This window comes from Chrysemys picta, chromosome 2, assembly GCF_011386835.1.
Source record: "Chrysemys picta bellii isolate R12L10 chromosome 2, ASM1138683v2, whole genome shotgun sequence".
Classification (NCBI taxonomy): domain Eukaryota; kingdom Metazoa; phylum Chordata; order Testudines; family Emydidae; genus Chrysemys; species Chrysemys picta.
In genome coordinates, this window is record NC_088792.1 from 239,824,991 (window position 1) to 239,837,484 (window position 12,494).

General features: G+C 38.6%; 1 protein-coding gene across 1 annotated transcript in view; it reads right to left on the reverse strand.

The window, feature by feature from the left end:
* The window catches only part of PAG1 (phosphoprotein membrane anchor with glycosphingolipid microdomains 1), a 170,223-nt gene that overhangs the window by 93,197 nt on the left and 64,532 nt on the right, over positions 1-12,494 (reverse strand). The window lies entirely within an intron of this gene.

Sequence of the window (12,494 nt, forward strand, 5' to 3'; positions counted from 1 at the left end):
CTACCAACACTCCTTGGCTGTTTTGCACTCAGTGCTTCTCTGTCTATATTTCTCCTTCAAGCTATCTACCTCTCTTTATTTCAGTTGCATCTCTCTTAATTTCCTCTTCCAGCTCTCGGCTTTCAGCTCTCCTACTAACTAATGTGTTAACAATACCACTCACACCATCGGATAGCTCCTGCCTGATTCATCACTGAGTCAAAACAACATAAATCTCCTATGTATACCAAAGCAACAGTACATTAATGCCTTGTCTGTACCACAAGAGACTATGCTAGGAAATGCTTTCTAAAAATTATTGGAAAATGGTTTCAGCTGAACATGGTTTGACCCTCACTAAAGACGGTATAAAGTGTGGTTAAAATGTTTACGAAAACCATTACCAACACTCTATCTATAACACTTTTACTGCTTTAAATGCTGCTTTCGCTTAGTTACTGTGGATTTACATTTGTGTAACTGAACAGACAATTGGGTCAAACAGATTTAAGTCCACTGAATGGTGAGACAGTAGCTAATCACCCAGATACAGAGGAAGGAGATGATCTAGATGTCGAACTAGGATCTATCATAAGAGTAGAAGCAGAGAGGGCAGACAACTGGTTAAAAACTGGAAACGTGCCAGGTTCAGATATCATTCCAACGGAGTTTAAGGCAGACTTGAAGAACACTGTAGACATTTTGATAGGCCTCTTACAAAAAGATATGGGAAGAAGAAAAAATACCAAACAAGTGAGAAAAGGGTCATACAGTAGAACTCATAAACACCAGAGTTACGAACTGACCAGTCAACTGCACACTTCATTTGGAACTGGAAGTACACAATCAGGCAGCATCAGAGACCAAAAAAAAAAAAAAGACTAAATAAATAAAATTACAGTACAGTACTGTGTTAAGTGTAAACTACTAAAAAAAAAAATAAAGGGAAAATTAAAAAAAAAGATTTGACAAGGTAAGAAAACTGTTTCTGTGCTTGTTTCATTTAAATTAAATTGGTCAAAAGCAGCATTTTTCTTTTATATAGTAAAGTTTCAAAGTTGTTCAGTTGTAAGCTTTTGAAAGAACAGCCATAACGTTTTGTTAAGAGTTACAAACTTTTCAGAGTTATGAACAACCTCCATTCCCGAGGTGTTCATAACTCTGAGGTTCTATTACATAGTGAAGCTGAAAAAGAAAGGAGAGCTCAGTCAGTGTAAAACCTGGAGGGACATTCAATTGCTGTCTATCTCAAGTAAGTTATTTACATGTGTACTTCTAGATAGAATACAGAAAGCAGTAGATTTGAGGTTATGACAAAAATAGGCAGGGTTCAGACAGGAGAAATCATGTATTGATCAAATAGAGACCATATGTATCATCAATTGAATGGCAATCACTGCTTTATATGAATTTTATATATTTCCAAAATGCCCTTGATACAATGCATAGAACAATTTTATGGAAGTTGTTATACTCTGTGAAGTCCCTCAGAAATTTATGAACGTCATTCGGAGTTTCTATTAAAATATGACATGCCAAGTAATATGTAACAGTGAACTCACTAAGCCATTCAAAGGTACTATGGAAGTCGGACAAGGATGTCTTATCTCACCAATGAGCTTTTTATTGGCAGTGGACTAGGTAATGAGAGAGACCACAGAACAACCAAGGGGCACACTGAAACAGAATGTACCCCTTATTCACACCCAACATACTATTGTAATAATCTTTATACAAAGTATGCCCAATAAGGTATTATTTGAAAACCCATACATTTCTGATCAGTATCGTCCTGATAAAATATGTGTGGCAACACTGTATGTAAAGTTATAAGATTCCACTGTATAGTGTTATTAACACGTCTTCCAAACTGAGGTTGGCAAACAGGTCTGTCTTAAATAAAGGAATGTATGCTCTGCTTAATTTTCATTTAAGCAGTAAACAGAGTCATCAAGCAGGAAGGGAAACAAAGGAAGCTCAGACAGTTGAGAAAAAAGCAACAGAGAACTTCCTTCCACAGAGATTTTTTTTTGTCTCCTGGTACTTAGCTAGAAATGCTTTTCAAGAGGGGGACTGAAACTATAAAAAGGAAGGACAAACAAACCCAGGGACCCCTCTCTTTCTCCTGTCCATTGCATTCACGGCACTTGAAGTGACAAAGAAAGCATTGGTTGGACTCTAGGAGAAGGAGTCCTGACCCAAGAAGTTTGTCATTTGGGGTGACAAAGTGTGTGCATATTATTCGTTTAAAGATATAACAGACTTAACATAACTTGTATTGTCCAGGAGGGGGCTGGGCAACATAGGACATACATTTCTGGGGGGAAATCTAAGACTGGGGGAGTATTTGAGTCACTCTTCAGTATAACCAAGGCTGCTGAGAGCCAGAGTGTAACCCAAATATGGCTGACAATTACACACAGACATTCAGGATGTAGCTTGCATGCTGAAAGGCTATTTGGGAGGTGGGAGCTACTTCAGCAAGGCATTGTAAGGCACCCCAGGTTGCAGGGCAGGTGTGACACAGCTGCTCATTAGTTTGGAGTGTACCCTGGTATGGCACACATAACTTTAACGCAGCATTTAGAGGACTTTGCCTTTGAAGATGACATCAACTTGCTATCTCACACCAATAGAGATATGCACGCCAAAACAAATGATCTCCTGGCCTATGAGCAATTGGTAGGGTTGAAAAATCAATACAGAGAAAACTAAAACCATGAGAATCAATACACAACAATAACCCTTTCTGGGACTGACATAGAGGAGGTCCAATATTTCACATATCTTGGCAGCATTTTATGTACAACAGGTGGAACAGACAAAGACAGAAGAATGAAAACCAGACATGTCTTTGTTAGTCGAAAGCCAATCTGGAGAAACATAAATCTTGTCCTACAAACTAAATGTATAATGTTTAACACCATTTTAAAGTTGGCACTGAAACTTGGAGATTTATTAAGTCCTTATATAAACTCCAAGTTTTCATAAACAGCTGCCTTAGAGAAATCCTCAATATCGGATGGCCAGGGGAAAAAAATCACAAATGAAGAATGCTGGAGGAGGGTGAAACAGAAAACAATAGGACAAGAAATTATGGAATGAAAATGCAGATGGCTAGGACACACATGGAGGAAATAACAAGACAGGCATTGGACTGGAATCCCCAGGGTACGAGACGATGAGGTAGACTAAGGATAACATGGGAATACACATTAGAAGCAGAACAGAAAGCTATCAAAATGACATGAGAAGAAGCTAAGACTGAAGCAGCAGACTGGCCATGTTGGAAGGCAATAGTGACTGCCCTATGTTCCACATGGAACAGAGAGGTATGGGAGAGAGAAATGAACAAAATCTGGCCCATTGGGCATGGTATGGAATTTTTTTTATTGGGAGCATGCCATGCTGCATGAACAGTTTTTTTCTTTATTTTGCCTTGTTGATGATTTTCCAAGAACCATTTCAACTACATTCTGCCTCATCCACATAGGACAAACTATGCAGGTTGAGAACATTTAAGACTTTTTGCAATGCAGGCATGTCTTATGAGAACAACTTAACTTGTGTTTCTTTTACTGTTACCCTTGTCATCAGGCCCCTTCCATTCCATTTTGTTCTACAAGCCCTTGTTAAGTCTTATCCTTATTTAGACTTTAAGCTTGCAAAGACTCAGACTTGTTTAATTTTACACACTGGGATTAGTCTCATTGACTCCCATTCAAGTCATTTTTGAGAGCAAAAACCAACCTTCCCCTGGCTATCATTTTTTTTTGTTATTAAATCAGATAACTCAAACCAAACTGACCTTTGAAAGATAGGACTACACACTTATCAAAATAAAACCAAAATGGAACAGAAAATACTGCATGTATGCAATGTGGTTGAATTAATGCTGCTGTTGGATTATCTGATTTTTTGCATTTCCTGATTTTTCTTAAACTCTCCAACCCTAGCACTGCAATAAAATATTTATATGTTAACATATAATACTATATTTGAAATCTGCTTTAAGATTAAACAGCACCATTATAAAAATCTCTTTTCTATGACCACTGGTACCATTTTACCTTTTAGCTCTTACAGATTACTGCAAAACATGCGAAGTATGTTAACCCAAAAATAAAGTGGCTTAAAAATACACAGTGTTACCCAAAGAGGCTTTACTACATCCTATGCTGTAGAGCTTCAAAAGGCAGATACAGGAAAATCCTCCTTCCAGTACCTGAATCCTCACACAACAGAACAGGAGTAGCAATAACCAGTGAGCTTTGCTTAGGATGACAGCTGGTTGGGACTTTTACAGAAAAACTGTTTTTCATCAAAAAATGGCAGTTCATCTACCAAAACATTTTGAAGGAATGTATCACTTTCAAAAAAACTTTTTTGGGGAAGTTTGTCAGGTCAAGAGAGGAATCTCTGGTCAAAATGAGAGCATGCACCCAGAATAGCCAATAGCCCAGTGGTTCCGGCACCCCTCCCACCATGATGGAGAAAATGCAGGTTTACATCCCTCCTCAGAATCAGGCAGAGCAAGGACTTGAGCCTGGGTTTCCCACACACTAGATGACTACTGTACACAGTTGGCTATTGGGGGCTGGGGGAAGTGGAAGTCTCTCTCATTTCTCAAAACTAACTGAAAGATGTCGATTTTGTCCTGATGTGGGATGGGAAATTTTTTAGAAATCTCAAACATTTTCACAGGACAGGAAAACCATTTCCTACTAATTTTAGCATTACATAAATATCCTCAGCAAATTAAAAATGTAACATAACAGTAATTCTGACTTAAATAGAAGAGTACAAATATGCTGTCATTAGTATGTATTTACATAGGGTCCATTGCCAAGACAGGGCACTATAATAGTAGTCAAGAACCTTTGTATTCTGCGGAAAACTTGACCTAATGCTGCAATCAAAGGCTTCTGGATTCTGCGGGATTCCAGCAGAGCAGTCTGGATGTTCTGCAGCAGCTTCAGATAAATTTTAAAATTGCAGTTTTTATGGAATTAAATATGAAAATGAATAACACAATCAGTGAAGTATTCCTTTGATTATTTAATGTAATATTCAATGTCATTAATTATCGCAGCCCTTCCATTTTTAATTTTCAGAGTGGAAACATATTATCAGATGTATCATATGTATTGTAGAAGTTGTGACGAAGGAAGTTGATGGTTTTGGCAGCTGGTGAAGCAGAAAGTGGAACTTCTAGCATCTGAAATGGTGGCAGATAGTTTGGGATAAACAGGGTAGCTGGATAGATTGGCTGAAGTTATCAGTAGTGAAGTAGCTAGTGAAGGCGATATTTAGGCACCAACGCTGCACTGAGATTCACACAGCCAGACCCTGCACCCATGCCATTAATAGAAGCTCATATGCATGGGTCCGCCCACACAAAGCTTCATGCAGGATTGGGGGGGCCTTAAACTGCTAAAGCTGATACCCCATTGAGATGAATGGAACAGTTTTTAGAACTTTTGTTTTGGGCTATCTGGAGATAAACTGGGGCAGTTTATTTACAATTCACAAAGCATCACTTTTGTTTCTTTGGAAGTCAGCTTCCCTCTCTTACCCGTAGAGCTCAAGAGCTCCACACAGCTGGAACTTTCAGAAATATAAACCCAAGATTTTAGAAAGGTCATGGCTATCCTCCTCATTAGACATTAGCCATACAAAAATTTATATACATTACATTAATTTATACATTCAATTAGAATTAAATGCTGGGAATCTTAAAACAGCAAAGTGAACAGTTCAGCAAGTCTCCCTCATGCCTTATTTTAAAAAACCAACAGAACACTGGACTCCAACAAACAAGAGTGTGTGTGAAAGTAACACCAGCTTGGAGTTAGCCATCTGTCAGAATGTGGAACCTACCATATTGGCTGAACAAGCTTTAAATGTCTCACTGCAGAACTGGGAAGGAAGAAATAATAAATGTGGCAAAGATCCACAATTATAAATTGCACACTAGAAAAAAAAAGTACAAGTGACTTAAAGCTTCTTAGTTAAATGTGTGAGAAGAGAGAACATTAAAGAGAAAAATAAAATATTGTAGACCCAACAGGACGTATAACCATCTTGATGCTTAGTTAGGTGTCAACAGCAAATGAACTTCTTGCCAAGAGGAAGCCACATGGAATCTTGTAAACACTTCTGCAAAGTGAGAGACGTTTTTTTTAATAGCACTGCTTTGAATGTTTCTGTTGGGAAGCAATTACTAAAGAAATAGGCAGTAGGCAACTAAGGGACTTGAGCTATTTAAAAAACAAAAATAAAAACAAAAAACCAGCTACATTCAAGGAAGTATCTAGTGCTACACTCACTTTCTGCAAAGAAAGTCTCCAATGCATTTTTTTAAATGTGTTTAAATAGACCGTGAAACTATGAAGCATGTAGAATTACTGCACTTTTGGAAAGATTACGAGGAGTCTAAAGAGTGTTTTCTTCAGTGATGTGAACATTCGGAAAAAAATCATTTTTGTTTCACAGCAAAAGACATATGTAAATCTTAGAGCCTGAATAGTGGCTCAATACAATATCTTGCTGGTGCATATTTAGACCACATATAACTAGTTGTATCATGAGCTGTAATCAAGAGTGAGACCAGGGGGTTGGACTAGATGACCTCCTGAGGTCCCTTCCAACCCTGACATTCTATGATTCTCTAAATCAGTCTTCACAAATCAGGGGAACTGATTCCAGATGTGACATCCATTAGAAAAGAGGAGAAAGAGAATCTTGTACACTGAACCCAATCCTGGCATGCTGGCACAGCGTGACCTGGGGTAGGAAGGCTTATTGAAGTGCTGCAGTATTACTGCCATCAACAGGTGTTGCTATGGGAACTGGAATTGTGTTGTCAAGGGTCATTGAAGGTAGTAAGAAATCATATAAGAAACATCCAGAAATGTAATGAAAATGAGACAGAAGCACTCTCATCAATTTCTGTCTCTGCAAAGACTTACTTATGCCAGCCTGCAATGAACTGGGAAATATCTGTGTTATTATTTTATGAATATAGTGCATGTGTCTGTGTTTGTTTCTGATGAGTTACTTGCTAAGGAGTTAGATCAAAAGGGATTGTTAGAGGAACAAAGCAGGAAAGGTGAAACAATGACAGAGGGTAGAGTCCTGCAGAAAATAATGGAATAGCTGTTTATTGGGAAAAACCCCTGCTTGCCTCCAGGCAGGCTGAGAATGGTTTACTTGTCCCAAGGCTAAGACTAGGATGAAAAGTAAGATACCAAACATTAGCCAAGAAAAGTGTAGGGGCTGAGCGAGCTGTCCGCAGACCAAAGCTGCACCGGTTGATGGGGACTGCAACAAGCGGGTTGGCTCTCCCAACCCAGAGATGGGAATAAGCTGGACCTACTTGACATATGAATATAGAGAAGTTAAGCTTAGGTAGGGAAATATGCATATAGGACTCTTAGTTGCGTTAACCCGTTTTTCTAGGTACTGTGTTCTCCTTGGTAATTAAAGGCTGCTTTGTTTTGAAATTGCTGCTTTTGAGTCACTTTACTCAGCGGCTGTCATAGATCCTTGGAGGAAAAGGGCTGACAAGTGCCAGACAAAGTTGGGTCTGTCAGATCAACTTGATTGGGAAACAGGGAAAGCTGCAGCCCTAAGAACCAGTCTAAGAAAGATTAGCTGGACCACAGGGTTCCACTCACAATGGGATGCAGGAAACCAGGCCTATCACCTAAGGGGTGCATTAAAGGAGACCAAAAGGGGTCTAAGATACAGCTGTGTCTGCAACACAACCTTTAGATGCTTAGTCTTTTACTACCCTGAGCAGTGTAAGACCTTACAAGCTAAGCAGGGTCAAATTAGGTTAGTATTTGGATGGGAGATTTTCTTGGAGGGACTTTACAGCATTAATACAAACCACTGGAGTAGAAACATCTTCTATCATTATTAGCTGTATTCCAGTAGCACCCACATCCATGCGAAGACACACTCTACTGTCTCTGGATGACACAGGCCTTGCCTAAGGCATCATTCCGATATAAAAAAATTAGGCTGCTGCAAAATTTATTAGCTAGGTGCAGAGTTTAAATGCCATCTAGTCATAGTCACACACAGTAATAGCATATGCTTGTGCAGTCATAGCTGCAAAGGGTGTAGCCAAGTCCTTCCTAGGCCCATCTCACTGTCTGTTTACAAAGGATCAACACAAGGAGTTTTGAGAACACTGCTCCACTATGATACCAAGAGACATCCTAAACCATATACAGTATACCACTTCTGGTGAGAATACTCAAGCATACGAGCTTAAAATTCATTTTACATGAGTATTTATGCAAATAAACCCTTGATCATTTGACTGTTCATAGAAACCAAATTCAAATGGGGTTATAGCATAGCCTAACCAAGAATCATTTGTAAAGTCAAGTAAATATATTCCCCCAGCTCTACTGGGATGAAACTCAGGAACACAGGTGTTCCGAAGGGTTCAAGCTGCATCCAATGAAGAATATAAGAGATCGCCCTTTTCTAAAGCTTTTTTAAAAGTTATTTCTCTATCTGTTTATTGGTTTTTGTTCGTTTTTTAAATAATGTGAAATGTTTTCATTAAGTTACAGTTTATAGTAGAAGGAACTTGTCACAATACTGAATCAAGGGCAAAGAAAACCATATTATTACCCATCTTATTTTAGGGGGAGAAAGAAGAAGTTCATATTTTGTGAGTGAACATTTTTCTACCAATGTGAACAAATTCAGCTGGGAGATGACAACCATTTATATTCCGTTAATCCGGCTCACAACAGCTGGCGCCTTCTTATCCGATGCATCAGGTGGCATGATGAAAAATTTTATGAAAAGCATCTTTGAGTCCTCCCTGAGTCGCCAAACCAAGAAGAAACTCCTTTGAAACAACACTGGCTATGAAAAAAATGCCGAGCCTTTGAACCAGCTTTTTTTTTTTTTAAACTTACTGTAGGTAAAATTTTGATACAGATGGTCATTGTGGATTCTTATCTCTAACGTGACAACCAACAGACTTTTCTCTTACATGAGGATTAGAAATTACTTTTCTGTAATGGAAAATAATCTTATTATTTTTATTTTAAAGGGAAAAAATGGCCATGTGGTTATCTTGTAACTGTGTGGAAGAAAAAATTCCTTTTTTGGAGGCCATTAAGAAGTTCCAAATTACCGTGGCCTGAAGCAATGGCTGTAAACTGAAGTAATTTAACTAAAAGAATGAAAAAAAAAGTGAGAGAGTTAGGCAATAGCTTGTGTCCCGAGTATCATTAGCAAAAAGTTTATTATGTACATCAGTGTAAAAGGGCAAAGATTCCATTATTTCCTGCAATAAAAAGTTAGCATTTATTCACCAAGCCATAATAGCGGCAACAAATGAGATCGGAGTTTTTTTGTTTTTCTTTATGCTGTACAATCAATTTAAGGGGGCCATCATTACTCTGCATTGCATAACTGAGCAAGCTAGTATTCCTTTCTGCCTTACTTACTAATACGGGACAAGGATAAGGTTAGTCTTTACTTTATTTACTACTAAAAGTAGTGTATTTTTCTTTTATTTGAACCAGACTTGTAATTATCTCTATTAAACTTTTAAAAATGCTAATTTAATAAACTTCATTGTCACCTTTGAACACTATTCTTGAACCTTCACTATAACACTATACACATTTTATTATTTTTATATAATTTTCAAGTTGTAGTTAACCACAGGACTATACAGTAAGGTGTATAATTACAGAACATGTACACATTCTTTATGCCATGTACAATGAAAGACATAACAATGATTGCTTTGTTGCTGCATCAATCAATCATTACCTTTAGCTAAGGGGGAGAGAAGAGGAGAATTCATTACTTCTGCTTTTCACACACTGGCACGTCTTTATGGCTGTTGTACTATTACTTTTGATTTTAGAAAATGTATCTCATGAGTAAGGCTGCGAGTCTGTCATGGAGGTCATGGATTCCATGACTTTCCCTGACCTCCGTGACTTCTGCAGCGGCTGGTACTGGCTCAGGGGCTGCCCAAGCTGGGCAGCCCCTGGGCCAGCAGCAGCAGTTTGGGTCTGTGGGAGCAGGCTCAGGGCAGGGGGTTGGGGAGTGTGTGGTGACGCTTACCTCAGCGTGGGGGGCTCCCCAGCTCCCACTGGCATGGCCCCTCTGCTGCTCCTAGGCAGCGGAGAGGCAGGGGTCCCAGGCCACCTCCCCCACCACCCGCAGCACCCCTGGACTGCCCCCCCAAGCTTCCCCACGCTCCCGCCCAAGTTTTAGTCATGGTGGGTATTTTTAGTAAAAGTCATGGACAGGTCACGGGCCTGTGAATTTTAGCTGTCCATGACTTTTACTAAAAATACCTGTGACTAAAATGTAGCCTTACTCATGAGTCCCAACAAACAGAAATTAATGAACATAAGCTTTCCTTAGATATATTGGCAATAAGAAGCAACAGTTGAGTCAGATTGTTTGAATTCTTTCATGTTAAGAAAATGCACAAACCAAAAAATAACTGCATACAAAGGAAAAGGGAAGAGAGAGAATATTGATGGCAAAAATACTAAGTCCTATTGGTTTTAAAATATTGATCTTCCATAAATAAATGTATTCTCAAGGATCCCATCTGCTGAGTCACATTAGTAGAACTACACACAGAATTTTTTTTTAGGCAACTCGTGCAGACTGGAAAACATAGGTCGGATTCAATGGAGTTACATCAGGGATTAATTGGCTAGAGACCCCAACATTCTGTCAGTAATTCTGTAAATATATTCACTTTGGAGTCTATGGAACTCCCATAAAGCTGATAAAAATAAGATCTGAAAAAAATACAATATAAGGCTCTTTGCTTTCAGCTGCTTTTGCAGAATGAGTTCTTTGGAGAGGCTTCATCCTTCTGGTCTGAAAGCTTTGCCAAACCACTAGGGTATAGCTTTGAAGTCATTTTGCTGAGTAATAAAACAAAAGAAAACTACATGTTGCTCTGTAGAAGGTGCCCATAGTTTTGATCCTTCTTCTCCCAGCAGTGAACATAGCACTAGAAAAATCCAACACTGCAGGAAATCATTTACCCAGAAAGCACCAATTCTATAATGGTACAACTACCTATATTATGTGTGTTGGATTTCTGATATGCACACTTCTCAATATGTACCTCTACCATGCTCTCCCACACTACATATGTGCACAACATTACTGTTATCTCCAGATCTCTCTCAGTCAGGACTGCACTGGGGGTATGCAGGAATGGATGAAAAGCCTCCTTCTGATGTGTCTAAGTATAATATTTAACCTAAGCACGTACTTTTTCTGAAGTGTGCAGTTTTGGATTTCCACCTTAAATCTTGATTGAATAACATGCTTATGTCATTTCCCCCTTTCTATCTAGCATACTCTTTTTTGTACAGTAAATTTATTCTTATGGTACTGACTTTTGCTATTGTTTGGTATAGGGGGCCTGATTCGGATCTCACATCAGGGTCAATCAGGATGTGAAGTCCTTGGAGTAATACCAGTGAAATAAGAATCAGTCCCATACATTTCTGAAAATATAATTAAAATACATCTCAGACATTATTCATACATTTTACATGTTTTTAATAAATAGTAATAGCTCTGGGTTATGGGGATGGAGTAGGGAAATCTTGTAAAAGACACACACAGGGTGAGAATATTTTAATCTCATTTTTTGGGAGGAGAGTAAGCAAATGCTTTTTCTACTTATTACACATGATACAGCCCTACTACTTAATATGGTTAATCCAGAAAGCAAGACTTGCATGCTGTATTTGGAGAAAACTGTCATCTGCATTCGTTTCTTTCACTTGGCTGCTAAAGAAATAGGGATACCAGCATATAAATGGATAAAAAAAAAGTACTGGATTTCCTGTGAAACCCAAACTTCTGAGTTTTCATTATGAAGTAGACTAAAAAGCGTGACAGATGCTTTACCCTAAAATCCAGAAAAGGGTGTTTATTTCAAAGCACCAACTGTAGTAAAGAAATGTGAGTAGTGATAAATAAGAGGGGAGAAGAACTAAGCACAAAGTCTGATCTGAATATTGCTGTACCTTGTAATTGGGCAAAATTGCATTTGTCCAGAATACCATAGTATTATTTCTAGGTTGACCCAGGGTCTAAGCAATCATTCCCCCACACCCAGCCTGTGCACACAGATTCCGACTCACTAGAGGCAGTGTCCCTATCCAAAAGAGTACATTAAAACTGCGTCCAAACAAACAATGCTCTGCCCACAACATAGATCACCAAAATAGATTATTTAAAAAGAAAATGAAACACTATCCTATAACAATTGCTGGTGGCAGCATGCTTCACTGAAGCATAACACAAGAGTTATTGAGTTAATCAAAGCAGGTATATATATGCCTTGACAACTGAAAGGGCACGCATGCACACGCACACACACAAATTAGTTCCACTCAGGACTAAATTTAAGGCCTTTGACCCCAATTCAGTTGAATTACTCATGTACTTAATATAGCTATACCTGTGCTTAACTGTACTGA